This window comes from Dryobates pubescens, chromosome 26 (assembly GCF_014839835.1).
Source record: "Dryobates pubescens isolate bDryPub1 chromosome 26, bDryPub1.pri, whole genome shotgun sequence".
In the NCBI taxonomy this organism is placed as follows: Eukaryota; Metazoa; Chordata; class Aves; order Piciformes; family Picidae; genus Dryobates; species Dryobates pubescens.
The window spans coordinates 12,902,713-12,915,240 of NC_071637.1; positions in this window are offsets into that span (position 1 = coordinate 12,902,713).

A 12,528-nucleotide genomic window follows, 5' to 3' on the forward strand; every position below is an offset into this window, starting at 1 on the left:
CAAATTACTCAGCTAAACAGCCACTCTATGTTTCCCTCATTTAAGGAACAGGCCCCATTTCTCTCTTTTGCCTATATATAGTTTTGCCATCCTCCAAGTTCAAACATATTCTAGGCAAATGCCAGGTTTTACCTATTTTTAGTTGCTACTGTGCACTCGGACACTTTGGTGTATGGTATTGACTTGGATGTGGCTGGATCTGCCAGAGGGTTTTTCAGTAGGAAGTGGCCAGGGAGCAGGAGCTGTGATACATTTCTGCATTTTGATTCATTAATTAGAGCTCAGCCCAAAGGAAACCAGTGCACTTCCTCGAAGTACCACTTTATCTTCTCCCCTCAGAGACCTTTGGGTTTGGAGGCTGCAACAAAGTGATTGCACTGCCTGCGTGGGAACCAGCCCAGACAATGGAGATTCCCAATGCAGATTTGCTTCTTGCCCCTGTATTTTCCTCCTTCAAATGACTCCCACCTCTCTTTGCTCAGAGATGGCTTGGTGTGGGGGTGCACTTTACAAGCAGGCTGTGTTCAAGTGGAAGCAGAATGAAGTTTTTCAGTCCCCAGAGCATTTCTGTCTCAGCAACATCAGTTTCTGCTGGAGAGTTTTATCTAGGATTACAAAAGGGCTTTCTCTTTCATTCAAAGTAAGCTGTTTCCACCACGACCTCTTGGTCCAACTCTGCCTTTGAAGCACTGCATGCTGGCCATTGACAGACAGTAAGTGGAGATGAGATACCCTCACAAGCTGTTCAAAGCTCTTGCCTGGGTCAGAAAGACCTCAGCAAATCAGAGTGAAGGTGTTCTAGCCTACTCCAGGAGCACTAGTTGGATAAACTTGGCAGAACTGGTCTAACTGTCCTTGAAATAGTTCTGAAGTGCAGAGCCAGACAACTCATGAACATCAGACTTCCATTCACCATTTTTTGACCCACAGCACCCCATTCCCATTGAGCTTTGCCCACCCATCACCTTCCCTTCCCCACAGCCTCTAAAGCACCTTGCACCGATAACCGCATTGCCTGCCAGCCCTGACATTGACACAGACTCCTGTGACTGACCTTGGCAAAGTTGGCTTCTGATGCAGAAGGGAAAATATTCCCTTCACTTGACATACCTCCCTGTTAAAATGAAACAGGCTCGTGCAGAGGAAAAAACCTCAGCCTTATCAGTGTGACATTGTGGAGTCTCACGATCATAATCCAATATTAGTGTGTGATAGGGATTCTGCTGGTGGTGCAGCCTGTAGCTGGGGGGAGATTGGACCTTGCCAGTGACCTCTGCCTTCACCTGCTGCATAACCCCCAGCATGGCCCTGCTCCAACACGGGCTGGTTTTGACTTTGAGAGGAAGGTCTGGGAGCATTCCTCCCCAGCCATTGCCCTTCTGTAAAGTGGTCTGTAAGAGGAACCAGTCATCAGGAAAAGGCAGAGGATATCTGGGTCTCCATCGCATCAGAATCTTCCTGAGCTTACAGCAGGAAGGACTGTGGGGAACAGGGAGAGCGCTGGGGAGATGCAGCAAGGCTGAAGAGCAGCTTGGAAGCAAATCAATGACTCTTCCCATGTAGTCCTCCAGATCTGGCCCTCTCCTCTGCCCTGGAGGCAGCAAACTCATTTGAGTTCCTGCTCTTTATCTTACACTTTCTCAATTACTCCAGTTTTCAAGGACCTCACCTTTTTAATGCAGCAGAGAAGGTGTGGGAGTGCTATTATCTGCACTTGATTCTGCTAATACCTGTCCCCCTTCAGCTTAGGGCAGTGGCTCTCAGGGGGACAGGTCAGCTCCCCTGCTTCCCTTTCTGGGTGCAGAAGGAGGCATTGGGAACCAGGCAAGTTTGTCTCCAACAGACATCACTGAGCTCACCCTGCTCCAGGGTGGCTCAGAGCCTCAGCTGGATGCTTCCCTCCAACACTAACATCTTAAATTGGCAGTGCTCACATCTGAGGCTCCATCTCAAGTCACTGGACCCATATGATCCAACTGCTCTCTTCACCCATGGAGACAAGACTTTTTAAAGCACAGGCTGAGCTGTGATAGACTGAAACCAGAAACAGGGTCTTTAAGGAAAAAAAGAAGTAAATCAAATATTCTGAGTCTAATAAATCATTAAGAACCCACTGAACTGCAGCAAACCAGTGTGGATTTGCACTGCAGAAGCTTTTTGCCCCCCCCTAATAATTCAGGCTTAATATCTGCAGCCACTGCTCAGACTCCAGGCGACAGAAGTTCTGTGGTTCTGTGAAGTAGAGGTGGGCCCTGCTCCTGGACAGGGATGTCAGTTAGAAGCAGGCAGCTTTTCATGGTCACTCTCTCCTCAGAGCATGGCATTGCTTTGCTAAGGAGTATGGAGCCAGTGAGCTTCTACATCCAGAGGGGCCCCATGGGAATAAACTTTGCTCCCTCATGATGCAATCAAATCCCAGCCAACAGGACCCAAATAGAATCACAGAATCATTAAGGCTGGAAAAGACCTTTAAGATCATCAAGTGATAGACGTCAAAGTCATATACTCTGATGTGAACCTGAGCAGCCCTGTGCCAAATGAAGAACTTTGGAGCACTCAAGTGATATACCCTGCAGGGAGGGCTGTAGCTGAGCCCTTCTGGCACACACCAAGCCAAATGAAAAGCCCTGCCCATGGCTGGCAGAGCCAAAGTGGCCACATGTGCCTTTTCATCTGTAATCTCTCTAGCTCAAGGAAGGACATTTAACCTGTTAATTATATTCCCATTACTGCAGCAATTCATTAGTGCAGTGGAATGAGATTCTGGGAGCAGCCTTCTTGTAGGAAAGGGGAGGAGAACAAGGCTGGGGAGGTCTGCAAGGTTAATACAGTGGGGAATTGCTTCATTTTTCAGTTCAAGGCAGATTTGCCTGCGTGCCAACTATTTAAAGGAAAGAACAATTATCCTGGGTGCTAACACACTGCAGAGACAAGCATAACTAGGGGCTGACCTGAGTCATACCCCTAAACCCAAACCAGATTTCACTTTTGCCAAACTAGGGGCAGGAGAAACAGGCCAGAAAATTAAGGTTGGAAAAAAACCTCTAAGATAATTGAGTCCATCACCACCACAACCCCTAAACCATGTCCCAAACTGCCATCCTTGCAGTTTTAACACCTCCAGGAATGGTGGCTCCACCACCTCTCTGGGCAGGCTGTTCCAATGTCTGACCACTCTTGCAGTAAAGAAATTGTTCCTAATGTCCAGTCTGAACTAGTGCTGCTCAGCCAGGCAGCCATATGTCACTTCCCCCAGTTGTGAGATCTAAACCTGAAGTTTACAATGACAGTGGTTAGATAATGCTAGAAACCCTCTTTCCCCCTTTAAACCCACTTGCAGCTCTGCCTGCAAAATATAGCTACAAGAGGTTTGGTTTACAGAATGCAGAATTAACCAGGCTGGAAAAGACCTCGGAGATTATCAAGTCCAAGCTATCACCCAGCACCATCTAATCAATTAAACCATGGCACTATGTGCCTCATCCAGTCTCTTTTTAAACACTTCCAGTGATGGCGAGTCCACCACCTCCCTGGGCAGCCCATTCCAATGGCCAGTCTCTCTATCTGTGAAGAATGTCTTCCTAACATCCAGCCTAAACCTCCCCTGGCTCAGCTTGAGACTGTGTCCTCTTGTTCTGCTGCTGGTTGCCTGGGAGAAGAGACCAACCCCCACCTGTCTGCAACCACCCTTCAGGTAGTTGTAGAGAGCAGTAACATCTCCCCTGAGCCTCCTCTTCTCCAGGTTAGACAACCCCAGCTCTCTCAGCCTCTCCTCATAGGTTTTGTCCCTCCCCAGCTTTGTTACCCTTCTCTGGACATATTTGAGCAACTCAACATCTTTCTTAAAGTGAGGGGTCCAGAACTAGACACAATACAGGAGCAGAATGACCTCCCTGCTCCTCCCGGCCACCCTGTTCCTGATAATTCCTCTTTCTGACAAAGATTTCTATGTCCTATCCAACCCATCCCCAAACAGCAGCACAAGCAGCAGCCTGTTGCTTACCACCTACACCACCAGGGATGCACATGTGAGCTGAAAACACCACCTTTGTCCCTGCCTTACGAGCATCCCTGGTCCAGCCTTGAGGCAGAGCCACACGTGGCCGCTGAGAGCATCCATTTATAAACTGGAGATCCCCGCTCAGCGCTGCGGCAAGGCTCGGCCCCTCATAAATTGTGTTTAAAGGCCCTTTCAAGAGGACAGGCAAATTTAAGAGGGCAGTTAGCTTCTGGCACTTAGATGCATAACTTTATTTGAGTATTCAATTTCCTCCTTCATTCATAAAGTAAACATCTGAGTTATCTGAGAGTGACTGTATACTTACGCAGTGTTTTCTTTAAGCGAGTCAATAGGAGCGAGGCGACATAAAAATGCTTCAGGGAGCATGACACAGGAAAACACAAGCCTTTAAATTATACACATTCAGGAAACGGTCGAATTCAGCATTTTGGATGGAAAGGTTAAAATGTTGGTGCTGAATTGTATTAAATCTTTCACCAGTAAATCCTGTAGGAAGCAGAGCATTTGAAGGAGCCTGCCTCATTCCCAGTGTCTAGGAAAGACTCCCAGAGTTTCAAAGGAAAACGTCCATTAATCTCCTTGGACAAGTGCAATCTAATAAAAGCTGTTGTTAAATTAAGGCAACGCTGTTATTAAGCCTTTTCCAAATTTAGTCTGCTCCCCACCACCACCAAAATCCCTTTTTGTTCCAAAATGGAGCAGCTTTGCTGCCTTTCAGCCTCAAAGGCTCCCATTAGGGTGTGTCCAGTTCTGGGCTCCTCAGTTTAAGGAGGATATTGAGACCCTTGAACGTGTCCAGAGAAGGGCTGGGGAGGGGTTTGGAGTGCAGCCCTGCGAGGAGAGGCTGAGTGAGCTGGGGTTGCTTAGCCTGGAGAAGAGGAGGCTCAGGGGAGACCTTATTGTTCTCTACAACTACCTGAAGGGAGGTTGCAGCCAGGTGGGGGTTGGTCTCTTCTCCCAGGCAACCTGTGACAGAACCAGAGGACACAGTCTCAAGCTGCACCAGGGGAGGTTTAGACTCAAGGTGAGAAGAAAGTTCTTCACAGAAAGAGAGATTGGCCATTGGAATGTGCTGCCCAGGGAGGTGGTGGAGTCACCATCCCTGGAGGTGTTCAAGAGGGGATTGGATGTGGCACTTGGAGCCATGGTTTAGTTAGTCATGAGTTGTTGGGTGATAGGTTGGACTTGATCTCTGAGGTATTTTCCAACCTTATTGATTCTATAATTCTATTTTTTTTTAAGGCAGGCTCCTGTACCATGGAGCTTCACCTACCAGAGATTGGAAGTTCACCTATTAAAGAATGTTTTTATTTGTGACACATCTGCCTTTAAAGGCTTTTGATATAGCTAGATGAGGTTTTGTGTTGGGTATCACCTTAGTGGTATAAATATCCTACTGACCTTTACACAGTGAACAAGGTCTCTGCAGCTTTGAGAGAGCAGGAGTCACGCTCCAGCCCCGAGAGGGCACAGCACAGTGTTGGCAGGGATGGTCAAGGCTAATCAACAGCACCTCAACTACATTCCAGAATGGAGTTGCAGATTCAGGTCCATCAGCAGAACTATCCCATGCCCACTGACTGCCCCCAGAGAGGGCTGCACTTCTCAAACACAATCTAAGCTTTACTAATATGGATCGTAGTTACTCCAAGTCCATGGCAAAAACAGAGTCAAGAAACCAGGGCCATTCCTGTCTGAGCTTTGCTTGTTGTATCCCAGCTCCAACACTGACAAAGTGCAGATGGGACAGATGACCTCTTACATGAAGATGACACCAGAAAGTGCCCTCATCGACACAGGGTTAAAGGTGGGAAATCAAGCTTGAAAGTCTGCTAGAGATCACACCTTTTACTGATGTTAAATCAAAACAAAGCTTTCAGGGGAAGGAAATCAACTGACAACAGGACAGCAAGTTCACAGCCTCCTTCCAAATTAGAACTGAATTAATACTCAATTTCAGTGGAAGACTGGAAAAGGATAGTTACGTGTTTGATTTGTGGGTGCTTTTTTTTTTGGTTATTTCCCCCCCCCTTTTTCTTCTTTTAATAAAAGGAATGTAGCACTTCTGGATCCTGCAGAGCCTGACTCTCTGAAGCCCTGTAACTCGTGGGCTTCTCTGTGGTCATTACAAACTTGGCTGGGAAGGGAAATTCTCAGCTTTCTTACAAAACAAACTAAAAGCAAAACAAACCACTTTTCCTGGTGAGACATTCATTCAATTCTGCAGACTCAGGAAGCTCACAAGATAAGCCTCCACTCTGAGGATACACTCCGAGCCGGCTAAAGCCTAGACCCAAGCTGGCAGTAGCAGGAACACAACACACTTAGTGAATCCGTACCCTAGGCAGCTTGACTCAGTAGGGAAAAGTAATCTAAATCTTCAGTGTTTTCTGCTACCCACTTGTGCACCTCAAAAAGGCAACAGTGATACCAAAAAGCACGTTGGTCTCCCCAGGAAACCCCCCAAGGAAGTCCCCAGATTTCCCATTTCTGAGCAGGGCTGAAATCAGGGATTTCTGACTTGCTTTCTCCCCCACTCCTAGTTTTGGTTCTCAGTGGGAAATTCAGAAGCATTCAAAACCTGAGTTAAGAAAAAGCCTATAAACCTCAAATCAGATTCTGGTTTTGTTTAGGTTTGGTTTCTTATAAAGAGATAAGCAGATTCCTGTTCTATCCAAACCAATTTCCTACTAATTGTGGACTGATCCCTAGCCCATTTTGCTTTCAATAGTCAAAATTGAATGTCATTACCAGAGCAGAAGGCAGCTATTTGAACTGGAAAACATGGATGCTATTGTGGTTTTGGTTTTGACCTCCCACAAGTACAAGAGGCTTTGGCTGCCATTTATTCAGGCTGCCTTAAAACCAAAAAAGAACCACAAAAGAAGCTCCATCCCCAGTGGCCTCACTCAGCATGCTCCAGATGTAACTGATTTTGTGGTTATGCTACAAGCCCCCTCGCCATCACTGTAACTAAAGTGATTGGTGATGACAGACCAAGCCAGAAAGGAAAAGCAAGGCAGAAAAGGAAAAGTCATGAGGAATCTTCACTTCAGGGCAACCATAGGCTTCAAAACATCTAAGAAAAACCACTGTGAAAGGACAGAGACCCTCTGGAAACCCAGAGCTCCCAAAGAAGTGCCAAAATCAGTGCCAGCTAGTGGTAACTCCGATCTGCCCTGGCTGTCATCCTCCCAAATTGTGCACAGCAGTGCTTTTCTTGTCTGCAACTTTGGTGCTGACATTGCTACAAATTTCAAGGGATGAGACAGAGACAAGGGCAAGCCAGACACTCCCTCCCCATGAGCATCTCAGGATGCTGCCCATGCTTTCCTAACCATCTGACTAAGGTGATGGGGCAAAAGCATCTACTACCCTCCTCAGGGTTATTGCAGAATAAAATCATAGAGGTCTTTTCCCACCCTAATGATTCTAAGATCAAGTTCAACTATCAATTCAACCCCAACATGCCCACTTAACCATGTCCCAGAGTACCCCATCTACATTTTTTTTTCTTCAAAACTTCCAGAGGTGGTGACTTCACCACCACCCTGAGCAGCCTGTTCCAATGCCTGTCCCCTTCTTCAGTAAAGAAATTGTTCCCAAAACTCAATCTAAAGCTCCCCGGCGCAACCTGAAGCCATTACCTCCTGTCATATCTCTAGTTACCCAGGAGAAGGGACCAACACCCACTCACTACAGCCTCCTTTCAGGCAGTTGTGGTGTCATAAGATCTCCTCTTTATGGCTATTAACTCTGCAAAGATAACACCAGCTCTAAAATGGTATAGAGGAAAGGAAGCATCATGAGGACCAGCTCCTCGTTTTTGTCTAAAGAGGAGGGCAAGCAGCAATGTCAGTGTCAATAACCTCAGAGCAGAGCCTGTTGGTGAAGCAGCACTGTTATTAAGACTCACTGCTCAGAAATGAGCTATCCATTATTAATACTTTAAATTGCTAAACCCTTTCTAATCATGTTTTAATATGAGGCAAAGCTGTACCATTTAAAAGCAAAGCTCAAGCCACTGCCAATCACTCCAGGGCACGTGGCAAAGCCTGCTGCAAGAATACTGATGAGACCAACTTTCCTGTAAGGAAAGATACTTTTGGAGCAGCTTTGCTAAATCCTCAGCCTCCTCCAAGAGAAGGTGTGTGGGTCTTCATATTTTGGGACTCTCCTGGGAGCCATGGGCACTGCAGATATGTTTACCCTGAATGCAAAGCACAGGGCCAAACTGGCACACAAGGCTCATGTTCACAGACTCTCTTCTGTAGATCCAAGGATGGACTTAGGAGCAAGATTTGCTGTGTACCAATAGAAAACCATCCAAGAACACCATCCCTTTACCTTTTGTTTTTAACATGAACATTCTACAGACTCTTGTGAAACTGCAAGCTCCTTAGAATAGAATAAACCAGGTTGGAAGAGACCTTCAAGATCATCAAGTCCAACTTATCATCCAACACCACCTAATCAACTAAACCATGGCATTATTAATGCATTATTAATCAGGGAGGAAAGATGTCAAGGGCCAGGCTCAGGAATGACAGTCACCCTGTAGCTCCTATCCATGATGACCCTGCCCACAACAGAGCTCCACAGCACGGGAATGCGCTCCCGACAAAGCAAACAAAGGTGGATCTGAACAACCTACCTCCCCAAAAGGCTACTTTATGGTGCCCTTTGAGCAGTGCCTTCCCCAGTTAACATTTATGCTCACAGATCCCTACACACACACAGTGTCTATTATAGCCTCCAGTGCACTTGGGGTGAATGATTAACACTGCTGGTTCCACCTTGCCACTCACCTTAGTCCTCCTGCTTGCTCACAGAGGGTGGTTCTCCACCACTACTTTCCCACCCCGCTTGCTATGGCCATATCACTGAAAGCAGCTCCAGCCCTGCTTCAGTCAGATGCTCCAGCAGCTAAATGCCCATCATCTCCATTCATTTCACAAGCCACAGCTATTCTTCATTACAAGCAAAGAGGGAACAGATGGGAAGAATGATACCAACACCTGAAATAACAGTGACACCAGGACTCTGCTCCACCTCCTATCTGCACCCACCTCTCCTTTCCTCTCATTCAATTTTTTGTGCAGTCCCATGTCTTGCCTTGGAGCAGGGAAAATGTGAGCATAGGTGATGGGACAACAGCTGGAAGTTCCCACCAGTGCTTGCTTTAAGCCCTTTGCTTGGTTTGGAAGGAATAAATAGTAAGAGGCACTGTTACTTTACTTTTTTTCTCTCCATCCTTTCCCTCACATACTCTAAACTGTCCTCATCTGAGATGAGGGCTCCCAAAGCTTTCTCAGGCACGAAACTGGCTAATTTTGCACCCAAGGCAAGACAAACTCCTCTACTTGAATGATAACATTTCCCCACTTCCTCCTGTTTTCCTCTGGATCATCAGGAAATGTAAACAACATCCTGTTAACAGCATGAGAGGTTTACATGGGAGAGATTCAGCACTGTTACCCTGCACCAGCTGAGGAGCTACAGGCAGCTCAGCCTCCCAAGCTTTCAAGCATCACTCTTGACCACATTTGACATCATTGTGAAAAAGTTGGTTGTCAAACCTTCCTTTAAAATCCAATCCTAATACATTTAGTAATGACAGCCTGAAAGAACAGGGAAAAGGCTGTCAGATGCTCCCAGACTCAGTGGCATTAGAGAAGGGCAGGTGAAGCTGCTTTTTGCCAAGTTTGGCCACATAGTCTACCAGTGCTCCTGTCCTCTCAACACCTACTGTAGCCACAGCATGCTACCTGTGTTGCTGGTGTTGGGTAGGAATTGTGTGGAAACACAGGATCTGGGGGTTTCTGAAATCAAAACAAAGTATGGGGATAAAACCTGTGTAACAAGAGCCTTTTTGGTATGTGCCATTTCTCATCAAGCTTCCCCTTGAGAAGGAGCTTCCTTGAAATAAATCCCTTTGCAAAAGGTGTTAGTGCTCCTCATTAAGAGCCTTTTGGGTTATTCAATGCAAATTTGATTCTGAAGGGAGATGCTCTTGGAGGCACCACCTCATATCAACAATCCCTGGCCACAAAGCTTTCTCCAAAAAGGACCACCTGATGTGATGAAAGGAGCAATGCTCTTTGTTTTCTTCTCCTATGCATACAATGGTGAGATTGGATAATTGGCTCTGGTTTAGATGCTGCAGAAGTAAGCAGCCTGGAAAGCAATATGAATTGTTCTGCTTGCTGGTAGACAACCAACTTAGCAATTAAAAACACTGGAGAGGAGCAGGAGACAAGGACTGGGAAGTAGCAGCAAGTTTGCTTCTCTTCACCACCAAGCACTTCCAGAGTGACCAAACAAACCCAAGAGAGCAACAGAACCCCAACAGCCCCCTCAGACCCTAGAGCACTGCCATACCTGGCTCACAGCCTGGCTTCTGCCTTCTTTCTAGGAAAAACCTCTTAGAACCATGCAGTACTTCACAGACTTGCCAGCCATTAGGATGAAGAAAAGAAGCTTCCTCCCCCCATCCTTTTATAACCATGATGGGTCTGTTTCTTAGCTGGCATTAATCAGCCAGAGCACTAACTAACCAGTGCCCAGCTTCACCTGGGGTTTATGTGGCCTCAAAGCTTGTGTAAGGGAAGAGGCAAACCTAATTGCCAGCTGGGTGGTGTTTGCAGCTCAGGCAGAGCCCATTTGGCAGCTGAGCTGCCACACAAGTTGTGCTGAAGGCTTCTGTGACACCCCATTAGAGAGTCAGGGCTCCCAGCAGAAAATAAATGACAGCTTTCCACTTTCCATGTGGAAATCAAAAGGAAACAAAAATTTTTCCCCCCCTAAAGCAACTGCTGGGCTGAGCAATGATTTTATTGTGCTATTAATATGATCATAAACAAGAACAACATGTTTATAGGCTCAAGTGCTTCATTACTCACTCGCTGACTTGGTGAAAATCACTGTGGCATCAGTATAAAGTGCAAAATGGGCCAGATCATTGTAGTCATGTTGTAAAATCATTTGGGCAGGTGACCTTTGAACAAAGGCAATTGATAGCTCCAGGGTAGCTGTACAACAGTAAAGATAATAGCTGTCCACAAGCCACGAGACCTGTCGGAGAGCAAATATGAGCCATGGCTGGGAAGAAAGGAGAACACCAAGGCGAGTAAGAAAGGTTTGGGAAAAAGGAGTGAAAGTTGATCTCCAAAGTGTCTGTCAATCAGCCTTGTTTGGGGATGGGGAGGGGAAGGCCTGGTCCTAGAAGATGATGCTGCTAGGATAGCCTGGGCAAGGTCCCACCAAAGGCAGCTCCAAAGTGGCTGGAGTCAAGCAAGGCCAGAGAGCAGGTGCCCATGGGAAGCCCATACCCTCCAGACCAGCTGGAGAGTCTGGTTCTCCCAGACCTTGGGTTTGGGACTCATCACCTCCACTTCTGTCACTCCAATCATTCCAACTCCTGTAAGCTGAGCTGGGCTGTGCAGCCAGGCACTCAGAAGCTGTAGAAGCTTCTGTGATTTTCCTGTGTTTTTTGTTCACATCTCCTGGGGCAAATGTTCCTCTTTGCCATGTAACGAGGGGCACAGAGGGACATGGATCCCCCTAGGGAAGGTCTTCAGAATGGCAGGTGGGGAAGGTAATGGCTTGAAGGTGCATGTGTCCCACTGGATGTAGCTGTTGCAGGGCTGAGATTTGCACAGGATGAGCTTGCTGGGTGCTGGGGGTGCAGAAGGACAACCTCTCCTCTCCGTGGAGTTGTGCAGATGGTGCTGCCTCTCCCATTAAGGCTGCTCAGGAGACTGAAGTCCACATGGATAACCAAAATTGTGGATGATGCCTTCCAGGGAGTACAGGGGGCGAGCAGGAAGGAAAATTACACACGTCCTGCTTGCTTCACTTCTTGTCCCTCTGCCTCCTTTCGTCAGCCACCAGCCCCCGGAGCATCCCGACGCCCGGCCGACGGTTACCAACAGGCAATAAATAAAACTGCTGGAGCCACTGGTGTCAACATCTTGGCATTGTTTGGGTCTTCTTGTTTGCCTTTAAAATAACTCTTCTCCTCGGGGTCACACAGACAAAAAAGCGAGGACCCCCTGCCATGGTCCATGGAAATCATTTTGCCACAACTTGTCTTAGGCCTTTTATTGCCTTTTGGTTTTCCCTTTTCTTTTTTTCTTTTCCTTTTCTTTTTTTTTTTTTTTTCCCTACAAAGCTTGGAGTTTGGGGAGCTGCTCAGGAGCATTACTCAGGCAACACCCTGGGCTCCTGGTCCCTCTCGCCTGCCCATGTCCCAGCATGTCACCTTGGGTGACTGCCGGTCGCCTGAGCCTGGGCCACAACGCCCACTCTCCTGACTCACAAAAGCACAGTTTGGGATGGATTTGGGGATGGTGCCACCCATCATCCATTTTCCTGACTCACAAAAGCACAATTTGGGGTGGGTTTGGGGACAGTGTCACCCTGCCAGCCCTGTGATGCTAGCTTATCTGCTGTATGGCCATGCCTGGCTCTGCTGTGGATGTTGGCAAGCCAGAGAGCGGAAAAAC